At 43.1% G+C, this 11,511-nt stretch overlaps 1 long non-coding RNA gene and 1 pseudogene across 1 annotated transcript; one reads left to right on the top strand and one right to left on the bottom strand.

Moving 5' to 3' along the window:
- The first annotated feature begins 2,026 nt into the window (after positions 1 to 2,026).
- On the top strand, positions 2,027 to 5,752 carry LOC116475236 (uncharacterized). The gene is made up of 2 exons (XR_004249850.2): positions 2,027 to 2,103; positions 4,338 to 5,752. It is a non-coding gene; the product is annotated as an uncharacterized LOC116475236 (long non-coding RNA).
- A 3,604-nt stretch (positions 5,753 to 9,356) lies between these two features.
- LOC116475235 (10 kDa heat shock protein, mitochondrial-like) lies at positions 9,357 to 9,683 on the bottom strand (annotated as a pseudogene).
- Between the last annotated feature and the right edge of the window lie 1,828 nt (positions 9,684 to 11,511).

The following is an 11,511-nucleotide window of genomic DNA, read 5'->3' as shown; positions in this document are numbered from 1 at the left end:
CCTCAGGCACAACTCTGTGGACATGAAGACTCTCTCGACAGGGAAAAACATCCCACTGCCTGCTTTACTGCCTCATTGTTTGTATTGTAACGTTCCTTAAATACAGACAAACACAAAAGTAAGTATGACACCTTGGTGATTAGAGTTCTCATACAAATGGAAAACTAAAACACATTTATACATTAAATACAAACTAAATGGACAAGCCAGGAAAATTCCCATTCATTTCATTACCTTCATGAGGCAGGTGAATTTGTTTTTTTCAATGGACTTGTCCCAGCAGGACAGCTGAGAGCCGTGTTCGCAGAGCAGGTTCATGAGCTGCATGCGCTGGTGTTGGGTCTGCGTGATGGCTCCGCCCTTCTCACTGAGTCTCTTCTCGAACTGCATCAGGACAGTTGTCAACACATGCTTCATGTTGAGGGACAGTTGCCTTCTTCAGATGCCAGTGTATTCATTGCATAGTAAATCCACCTCTGTTCTCTTTTCATTAGATAGCAACAGCTAAAGTCTTACTACTGCTTTGTATCAAAGAGACGCAGAGGAGGACGTGCGAACGAAGCAACTCAGTATTAAAATACTATGCTTACAGGGATTAGCCACGTAATGAAAGAGGAAATGAAAAGTCTGTGGACAGCTCACAGATCCCAAACTCCTGTCTGTGGGCCTGGTTTGATACTGGCTCTCTTAAGGAAATCCTCTTGAGAGTTGAGTGAGAAGAGAACAATCTGGGGTAGGGAACAATACTATCTAGAAACTTCATTGATAGAAACAATACATATATCTTTCTGCTTCTGTGCATCATCACAGCTTCCATTTTTAAAATCTTCCGAATCTTTTGTCCCACTCCCCTCATCTTTTCAATATTTGAAGGAGAGAAAAGAACCATGCTGCTATAACTCTTATTTAAGCTTTGTAGATCTGAGAGGCTTTGCCAAGTTTACGTTGAGTTGCTCAACAGGACATTGTTTTTACAAACTGAGCTATTGTTTATAATGTCTCTTAACCAGCCAGGACTAGAAACAGAGCCAGTCCAGATGTTCGCAGGAGTTCACTTTTCCAAGTACACTTCCAGAGCCTAGAGTCAGCGGGAGGCTGTTGTCATTGCCTAGTATGGTTTTTCCATCTCTTCCTTGCAGCCTACGACGTGACCCCTCTTCAGGCAGATACTTTTACTGCCAGACACATGGAATAATTGTTCTTTCCTTTACACTGCCCTTTGCTCTGTTGCTATTTTTTTTTTAATATAACTCACATACCACATACCATAAAATTCACCCTATTGAAGTACGTCGTTAAGTGGCTTTTAGTATCATACATTCAGCAGGTTGTGCAACCATTACTATCTCACTCCAAAACTTTTTCATCACTCCAGAAAGAAACCCCTGTAGCCTATTACCTTACTCTGGTGTTTGTGCTTTCTTTATTTTAGTAGAGATTGTTTTCATTTTTTCTTAGTGTTGACAGATGGTTTATAGGAAAGCTGCTTAAAACTTTGTTAATGCCAGACTCTGCAGTGCCCAGCGGCACCATGCCCAGATGCCACATGTGGACGTTGTTTTTCCTAATATCTGAAGTGCAATGGTTTTTCTCTGATGCAGTCCTACTGGTGGTGGTGGTCGTAAGTCCAGCCTGCAGGACTTTGCTTGCACCACTTCCTCATGTGCTAACTGCTTTGTCTAAATGGTAGCCACTAGCTAGCTATGGCTGTTTGAATTTAAACTAAGTGGAAATAAGAAAAGGTGCAACTGTGACCTCTCAGGAGCACCAGCCACATCTCCGTGTGCTCAGCAGGCACACAGGGCTCATGGCGACTGCTGAGCACTACACAACAGAGGTATTTGTCGTTGCAGAAAGGTCTGTGGACAGTGCTGCCAAGGTGGTGGTTTAGTATTTTGGTGATATCTTCTAGCAATTATAATTGGAAAAGTGAATTAAAGCTACCGTTGCAGGATTTCAGCGTTCCCCCAGTTTAATTACCACCGTGTCTGAAGTCCAGGTTGCAGATGTCTTCTTTATCTTCCTACAGTGCATGAACAGAAGTATTGCATTAACTCAGGCGCGCTACTTGGAGAAAGAAGAGAAGTGTCTCCCTCCTCCCAGGTCGGTTGACATTATATGACCTTATTTTTTTCCGCTACTCTGAGCTCTATGAAATATCTTTTGAAAAATTTTGAAAGACTATCATAGGCTACAGAAGAATATCTGTCATTAAAATATGGTACATTACCTGTTTTCTGCTCTTAAACTAGAAGTTTTTTAAATTTTAACTGAAAAACTCCCGAGGACTCACTGAGTACCCTCTCAGTTAACTCAGAGAAATGTCTGGGAGCCCAGGAATGAACTTGGGCAAACTGGGTTTCCATCAGCTCATATCTGCCACATCTGAAAGGTGGCACATGCCATACCAGGAGTTCCTGCCACAAGGACCGTCCTGCAGGGAAGATCAGCAGTGTGGGGTGGGGGTGGGCATGCGCCTCTGCTGCTCCTTCAGTCAGCAACACTCACTAACATTCAGGAAAAAACAAGCAACAGTGGGGAAAATGTACAGCATCAAGAAGAAACACCAAAAGTAAAAGACTAATGTCTTACTTTTAAGGAGACTGGATTCTGTTCACAAAGCACCTACGAGGTAGTCCAAGGAGTTGGCCATCCCACCACAGCACTGGGCCCGGCAGTCACAGCAGGGGGCATGGACATGGTCATTTCTGCCCTGGGGCATTGCTCAGGCTTTTGAGAGCAGGTGATGTCTACACCAAAACTGGAGAAGTGTGTGTGTCGGGCATCTTGTGGGCATCGTGGCTTTCCAGCAGATGAGGTGGTGTGTGCTTTGCTCAGAGTTTTCAGTGGCTTGGAGACCTCCAGGTTCATCCGGGAGTACAGAGTGCAAGCCGCAGAAGAGCTGGAGAGAAGGGTCCTGAGGCCAGGTGGCAAGTCAGGGAGGCTGCAGGAGAGCCCACCGGGGAGTTTGAATGCTCTGCTGGCCCACAGTGCCAGATCAGGATTTGGAAGATCACTCTGGTAGCAGCCCAGAGCACCTTAAAGACCCTGCCCTTCTCAGCCAGGTGCAGTGGCCCACACCTGTAACCTCAGCACCTGGGAGACCGATGTGGGCAGATCACTTGAGCCCAGGAGTACAAGACCAGCCTGGGCAACATGGTGAAACCCCATCTCTATAAAAATTAGCCAGGCATGGTGGTGCATGCCTGTGGTCCCAGCTACTTGGGAGGCTGAGGTGGGAAAATCACCTGGTTCCAGGAGGTCAAGGCTGCAGTGAGCTGAGATCACTCCATCGCATTCCAGCCTGGGCTGCCCCCTTCATTTTTTATTGCACTCATCCAAAGGTGTAATCCTACATCCTGTGTTTACTTGTTAGTAAGACCGTAGGTGCATGAGGACGGGAGCCGTGCTGGTTTTGGCCCTCAGGACTCCATGCACAGCATAGTACAGCTCAATAAATATGTGTCAAATGCATGAAGCAGATGTTTGCAGACGAACTCAGGGAGACAGAGGTAGCATTGTCCTTTCAAGCTATTATTTCTTTGATTTCCTGAAAACTTGAAAATTTCTGCCATGCCTTAGAGTATTACAGAGCTTTCACATTGCTATTGACATAAATATGAACAATCAAACTGTCGTTGATTTGAGAAGGATGGAATTCCTGCTTTGTGCCTGGCACTGCCAGTACATGATGGACAGGATGCTATTTCCCAGCCTCTGAGGCAGAGCCCACGGAAACTCACTCTGACTGGGTGTGCACTGGTGGTGTAGGCCGAGGCCTACAGGCTGCAGAGTCCCTGCTGCAGCAACCCACCTACCACAGTAGTGTGAAAGTGGCTGTGAGCAGCAGGTACATGAATAGACAGGCCTATTGGGAGGACTGCCAGGAGAGGTTTGTTTACAAAAATAGGAGGCAGTGGATTTGGCTCTCAGGCCATAGATAGCTGACCGTGAGTGCAGTTCCTCACCTCACATAGATAATTCTTTTTTTTGTTTGTTTGGGTTTTTTTTTTTTTTTTTGAAACGGAGTCTCACTCTGTCGCCCAGGCTGGAGTGCAATGGCACGATCTTGGCTCACTGCAAGCTCCACCTCCCAGGTTCACACCATTCTCCTGCCTCAGCCTCCCAAGTAGCTGGGACTACAGGCACCCGCCACCACACCGGCTAATTTTTTTGTATTTTTAGTAGAGATGGGGTTTCACTGTGTTAGCCAGGATGGTCTCGATCTCCTGACCTTGTGATCCGCCTGCCTTGGCCTCCAAAGTGCTGGGATTACAGGCGTGAGCCACTGCGCCTAGCCCACAAAGATAATTCTTTGTGTCCTTTACTGTTCTCAGCATTCGGGTTGTGGTCACGGTGGAACAAACAGAGGAAGAACTGGAGAGAGCTGCGTCCACCATCAAGGAGGTAGCCCAGGCCGTCCTGCTCTAGGCAGAGTCCCGGGACCATGGCTTCCTGCCACACAGCACGCAGAGAGGACTCAAGACTCCCGCTAGCCATGGAGGGGCCTGAAAGAGAGCAAGAACATGTGCATCTTTGATAGGATTGTTACCAAATGGTGTCAGGTCAGTATGGACCAATTGTGTGACCATGAGAAGGATGCTTATTTTTTTTAAAAAGAAAACACATCTAAAAGCCCAGGAACTGGTTTTTTTAAGAGGAAAACTAAGGACAGTGTATAACATATTTAAATTGTGCATTTAGTACTATTTAAATGTTTTCTTATACTAGTATTTTATATTCTTTTGTTGTCGTTTAAAACTGGAGCTTCAGTATCTTTTCCCTCCCTTCTAATAGTAATGGTTCAGTAAGCACTCCTTAACTCCTTAGTATTTCTTAGAAAAATGACTGCAACATTAAAGCTAAGAGGAACACTTCAACATATGTGGTACAAATTTATGTTGAAGATCTAAATAAACCGCGTATTTTCCAGTCTTCGTCGTGTGAAGCTAAGTGGTGGCTAAAAGGAACACTTTTTGTGTGATTATTATAAACTTTGCATTGTATTTGAATCCTAGAACTTTTGTACACATTAAATATTGATGTCACACCATTTCTAATCTGAGCATCCTTAGCCAGAGAATATTCATTATACTTCCTAAGTGAGCAATAATTTAAATCAGAAGCTATTTTATTTTAATATAATTGACCTTTCTTTACATTTCTTATGTGTTCACCTCTAATCTGTTTTAGGAAGAGGGTTGGTTATTATGTTGATCCCAGAATATAAATCATATCCTTTATATTTTAGAATATCTCAAATGTATTCCTTTTTTGTATGGTGGGTTTGCCTAGGGACGTGTAACTACAGGATTTTTCTAAGGTAAGGAAAAAGAGAATTTTTCTTTTCAGCTTACAAATTCTAGATTACAAAAGATGTGAAAGCACTAAAAATACCATTTTTAAGCAGTACTTTACCTGTTTTTTCTTTAGCAAACCAGGTTATGTGGTGTAAAGGTTTGTTATATGTGCCACAAGATAGCATATAAATATTATGCCGTCATTCCTTCTCTTGTTAAAGGTAGAAGAATAAAATTGTCATTTTTATAATCTGTGCTCTTATTACTCAAATGGTCTTCAACATCTTTTTAAACAACAGGTATTTTTTGAATGTTCAGTTTCTATTTTGCTTGAGGTATTTTGTACATATGTGCCTTGTGATTGCTGCTGCTTTAAAGGATAAAGTACTCTTTGGGGGATGAGTCTGGTTTGTTTTGTTTTATTTTTTAATGAAATAAACCTATATTCCTGATTATTAGTCTATTTGCATATGTAATATATCCAACAGAATAGTCTCTTAATTTTAACTTTTTTGCACTGGGGTAGTCTGTTGTTTGGTCTTATTTTAGGAAATAACAACTAAATTTCTTAGTTCCTTTTTTCACGTCCAACCAAAGAATATATAGTATCTGAAGTTTCCTAGGTTCCTGCTGACCTCATAGGACTACAAAAATATCATGGCCATTATTTTCATAAATAATAACTGTTCAGCTTCTTTTAGAATACTTTCTAAGCGGCCGGGCGCGGTGGCTCACGCTTGTAATCCCAGCACTTTGGGAGGCCGAGGCGGGCGGATCACGAGGTCAGGAGATTGAGACCACGGTGAAACCCTGTCTCTACTAAAAATACAAAAAATTAGCCGGGCGTGGTGGCGGGCGCCTGTAGTCCCAGCTACTCCGAGAGGCTGAGGCAGGAGAATGGCGTGAACCTAGGAGGCGGAGCTTGCAGTGAGCCGAGATTGAGCCACTGCACTCCAGCCTGGGTGAAAAAGCAAGACTCTGTCTCAAAAAAAAAAAAGAATACTTTCTAAGTGAAAACGGCAACATCAAAATAATGTTCGTAATAAACTTTTTGAAAATATGATCAGAAGTTTCTGGGAAAGATGGCAGATCAGGCACATTATTTCAGTCCTTAAAACCAACATTGTAAACAAAAAGAACCAAAAGTAAAATTTTTATGTTAAAATTATATAGAGTGACCACAATCCAGTAATATACACCAGGAAGAAATATACTAGAAACAGTAAAATTTGGATCAAACTGAAGCAAAATGCTGAGAAAGTACAGTCATCTCAAATCTGGACCAAGTTACAAATTTCTCTTTTACAGAGTGAGAAGTTTCCAGAATGCTCTACCAATGATCTGTGTTTTAAAAGGCAGTGGCTTGGGGCGAGCAGTGTTAGAGACCATTTGGAGCCCATTTCCACTCAGCAGGACTGTCCGCAGGGAAGAAGGGAACCACACCACCTTTTTATTGTCTGTGACTAAATTCTAACTCAGGAAAAGTGGGGCTTTGGGGCAAGTTGGGACAGAAAATACACCAGTTATTTCATCAAATTCAGTACTTCACTAATTGTACCATGTGTACTTTTTTTATGTACCACTAGAAGAAAATAATTCTATCTGTATTATGCTGTAAGATGTCTTCCAGGATTAGAGATGTTACAATGTGGATGGAGAAGATGTATCTTTAAGTCTATGAAATAATAATCATCTGATGTGTGGGCCTCATGCCATCTTCCCTTGTGGGCATAAAACCTTAGTCCCAGAAGATAGAGATGTCCAACGTGTAAATCTGAATATCTCCATGCGTCTTTCCAAAACACTGTCCCTATGATGACATCAAATAAAAACATTCATAACGTACACCTAACAGTATGGGTTAAGCTATGGAGGATGCTTAAACTTCATTTCCTTACTTATTTCCTGGTGAAGAGTAGGAAGCTTAAGGATGATGGAACACAGATAAAATAATCATCTCAACAGCAACATTTTCTAGAGATTCGAAGAAAGAAGGAAATAAGATTCAAGGATTTTATTTCCACAAAACAGTCTTTCAAATAACAAGGTTATAGAAAGACAATTTAAAATTAGAATTTAATACTTCTTTTTGAGCCCTTCCTGAGGAAACCACTAGGGGAAAGCATCTGATTAAGAAATGCAAGGCCGAGCATGGTGGTTCACACCTGTAATTCCAGCATTTTGGAAGGCCAAGGCAGGAGGACTGCTTGAGATCAGGAGTTTGAAACCAGCTTGGGGAACATAGCGAGAGCTGATGTCTACAAAAAATAAAAGCCAGACATGGTGGTGTGCACCTGTAGTCCTAGATACTTGAGAGGCTGAGGCAGGAGGATGATGTGAGCCTAGGAGGTCAAGGCAGTCATGAGCTGTGATTCCAGCACTGCACTCCAGCCTGGGCAACAGAGTGAGACCCTGTCTCAAAGAAAAACAGCAGAATAATAATCTGTCATGAGATTGGAGTTTTTAAAAAGTAAAATACTTTAATGTATGTAAATTATACCTTGCGAATTAACTCAGAAACAAAACCAAATACAGCATGTTCTCACTTACAATTAGGAGCTAACCACTGCATACTCATGGACATGAAGATGGGAACAATAGATACTGACTGGGGAGGGAAGGAGGCAGGGCAAGGGTTGAAAAACTATTGGGTACTATGCTCAACACCTTGGTGATGAGATCATTTGTACCCCAAACCTCAGCATCATGCAGTATACCCAGGTGAGAAACCTGCACATGTACCCCTAAAAGTTGAAAAAAAAGTTTGCTCATAGTGTATTATGTAAATAGGTGGGGTGCAGTACAAAAATATTTAGACAAAGGGAATACTAGAAGTACAAAAACGGGATTAGGTACATTATAGGAAGTTTTATTATAAAGATAACTAGTAGAATAAAAACATAAAACTTCCTAAATTCAAAAAAAGCAAAATTAGACCCTATATAGGGGGAAAATAATAAATATAATGCGATACACACAGAAAATACACCTAAGTATCAAATCTGCACTGTACCCCCTGAATCTATAAAAAATTTTAAAAAATACACCAAAATAGCATGAGTTGAGACTAAGCATATTAATCATACAGTGAATGGGCATCCACTTACCTTTTTTTTTTTTTGAGACAGGGTCTCACTCTGTTGCCTAGGCTGGAGTGCAGTGGTGCAATCACAGCTTATTGCAGCCTCAACTTCCTGGGCTCAAGCTGTCCTGCCTCAGCCTCCTGAGTAGCTGGGACTACAGGTGTGTGCCACAATGCCTGGCTAATTTTTTAAATATTTTTGTAGGGACAGAGTTTTACTCTGTTGCCCAGGCTGATCTCAAACTCCTGGGCTCAAACAGTGTGCCCACCTCGGTCTCCCAAAATGCTAGGATTACATGCATGAGCCACCCCACCTGGCCCATGCACTTTATTTCTACTCCAAGAAAAATTTTTCAAATTGGTTCACAAAGCAAAACACAAACTCTGCTATATACAAGAGACAAGAAAAGCTAAACATGGCCGGGCACAGTGGCTCACGCCTGTAATCCCAGCACTTTGGGAGGCTGAAGCAGGTGGATCACCTGAGGTCAGGAGTTCGAGACCAGCCAGACCAATGTGGAGAAACCCTGTCTCTACCAAAAATACAAAAATTAGCCAGGCGTGGTAAGAAAGAACTCTTCACCCAGAGATTCCAAAATGCATAGTCTTTTCAAGTGTACATGAAACATTCTCCAGGATAGACCACATGCTGAACCATAAAACAAGTCTCAGTAAATCTAAAAAGATTGAAGTCATAAAAAGTATATTCTCTGTCCACAATATGGTTAAATCAGACATCCACAGTAGAAAGGAAACTGGAAAACACTCAAATTAACCAGTATGCTCCTAAATAACCCACAGATCAAAGAAATACACAAAGGAGGTTTTTAAATGTTATGAACTGAATGAATTAAATATATCAAAAAAAATTTAGTTACTAGTTTTATTATAAAAGACAAATTATTTGCATGATGAAAGATTACAGAACTTCAGTGGGCAGCTTCATGTTGATGCCATTTCAATAGTGATTTGTTTCAGTCTACATACTTTTCAAGAATGTCTGCTGTCTCTTAATAAGATACAATCCTTGTCATCTAGAACTATTTTGGTGTCTCCATATTCTGGAGGAAATTTATTTTTGAATTTCACGCTAACTGGTTGAATCTCTCCACCTTTTCCCTTGTAGCCTCATCCAGCAGCTACTACTGTTGCTTGCAATACTTTTCCTTTAGATTTTTCTGGAAGCCTAATGTCTCCTTTGGTTACAGTTTCTGCTGCACTCCTTTCAACCAATGCTTGCCTTTCAACCAATACTTTCTTCCAAAGAGTGGAAGAAACTTTCTAAATGCTGGTCCTGCCATGACTCCTGCAGCAGCCACAGCTCATATTCTGCTCTCGTGCTGCCATCACAGGCCAACAAATCAAAGTTTATGTGAGGCAGCTAAAGCAGTGGTTAAGAGGAAATTTATAGAGGTTTTAAATGCCTGTATCAGAAAAGGAACATCCCAGTAATAACCTAAGCTTCTGCCTTAAAGTTAAACCCCAAAGCAAGTAGAAGGAAGGAAATAAGGATTAGAGAGGCTTTTTTTTTTTTTTTTTTTTTTTTGAGAGACAGAGTCTTGCTCTATCACCCAGGCTGGAGTGCAGTGGCGCGATCTTGGCTCACTGCAAGCTCCATCCCCCGGGTTCATGCCATTCTCCTGCCTCAGCCTCCCGAGCAGCTGGGACTACAGGTGCCCGCCACCACGCCCGGCTAATTTTTTTGTATTTTTAGTAGAGATGGAGTTTCACCGTGTTAGCCAGGATGGTCTCGATCTCCTGACCTTGTGATCCTCCTGCCTCAGCCTCCCAAAGTGCTGGGATTACAGGCGTGAGCCACCGTGCCCGGCCTAGAGAGAATTTTTTTTTTTTGGAAAAAAATCAATAAACATTTATTTGATACAGACATTTTATTACATACAGTGATGGCCCGTCCCCAGGCCACTCGGGACCAGGGCACGGGGCGGGGACAAGGACCGGGAACAGATGGTCACAAGGTGGGTGGGGCCCGAGCTCACCGTCAAAACATCTTGCAAATAAACACTTTGTAGATAGACTATCTGTGTATCTATACATGGTTACAAGTGGTAGCTGGAACCTCTTTCAAAATGCACTTATGTACTGAGAACTAGCATTAAAAAAACCCAAACCAAGAAACCCAAAGTAGGACGCGCGGCCGCGAGGCAGGGAAGAGCCTGGGGCCCCAGACCTGGGCCTGGGGGAGCCGCCTGGGGCCTGCCATGCAGGGCACACGGGGACGGCCCCTCCCGGGGTCAGGCTCACTGGCTCCTTCCCTTCAGCGCCACCAGGCAGGAAGGCCAACAGTCACACAGGAGGCACCCTCACCTGCCTTTGCACCAGTAAATAAAGTGCATCCTATTTCCGTGTGAGTCAGCCCTTCCGGGCCCTTTCCTGTTCTCAGGGCAGGGGGCGTGCGCTGAGCCAGAGGTAGATCTGCAGAAAGATCCCCGACTGGGCCTCAGGTAGGGCCAGCACCCACCACACTCTAGGGGTCTTGGTCCCTCTCAGGGCTCCTGGAGGCCTGTATGGGCCAGCGTGGAGAGTGGGCTGACTGCTGAGCACCCAGGGCCCTACCCCTTGGGAGGAGGGCTCTGCAGACCAGCATGTGGGAGATGGAGGGCAGAAAGAGAGGACTTTTTTTAAATAAAGAAAATTAATGAAATCAAAAGACTTTCTTTAAAAGACATCAACAAAACTGACAAACCTTTAACTGGACTAACCAAGAAAATAACAGAGAAGACATAAATTGCCAAAATTAGGACCTGAAAAAAACATCACTACCAATCCTGCAGAAACTAGACAACTTAAATGACACGAATGTATTCCAAGAAAGACTCAAATTATCAAACTCTGGAATAATAAGAAAATCTGCCAGGGTGGTGGCTCACACCTGTAATCTCAGCACTTTGGGAGGCTGAAGTGGGTGGATCACTTGTGGTCAGGAGTTCAAGACAGCCTGGCCAACATGGTGAAACCCTGTCTCTACTAAAAAGACAAAAATTAGCCAGGCCCCATGGCATGCGCCTGTAGTCCCAGCAACTCCAGAAAGAATCACTTTTGAGCCTGAGGGGCAGAGGTTGTGCCATTGCACTCCAGCCTGGGCAACAGGATTGAAACCCTGTCTCAAAA

Source organism: Hylobates moloch, unplaced genomic scaffold (genome assembly GCF_009828535.3).
Source record: "Hylobates moloch isolate HMO894 unplaced genomic scaffold, HMol_V3 SCAFFOLD_10, whole genome shotgun sequence".
NCBI lineage: Eukaryota > Metazoa > Chordata > Mammalia > Primates > Hylobatidae > Hylobates > Hylobates moloch.
The sequence above is the reverse complement of the archived record's forward strand: the minus strand, read 5'-3'. Positions and strand labels throughout refer to the sequence as shown.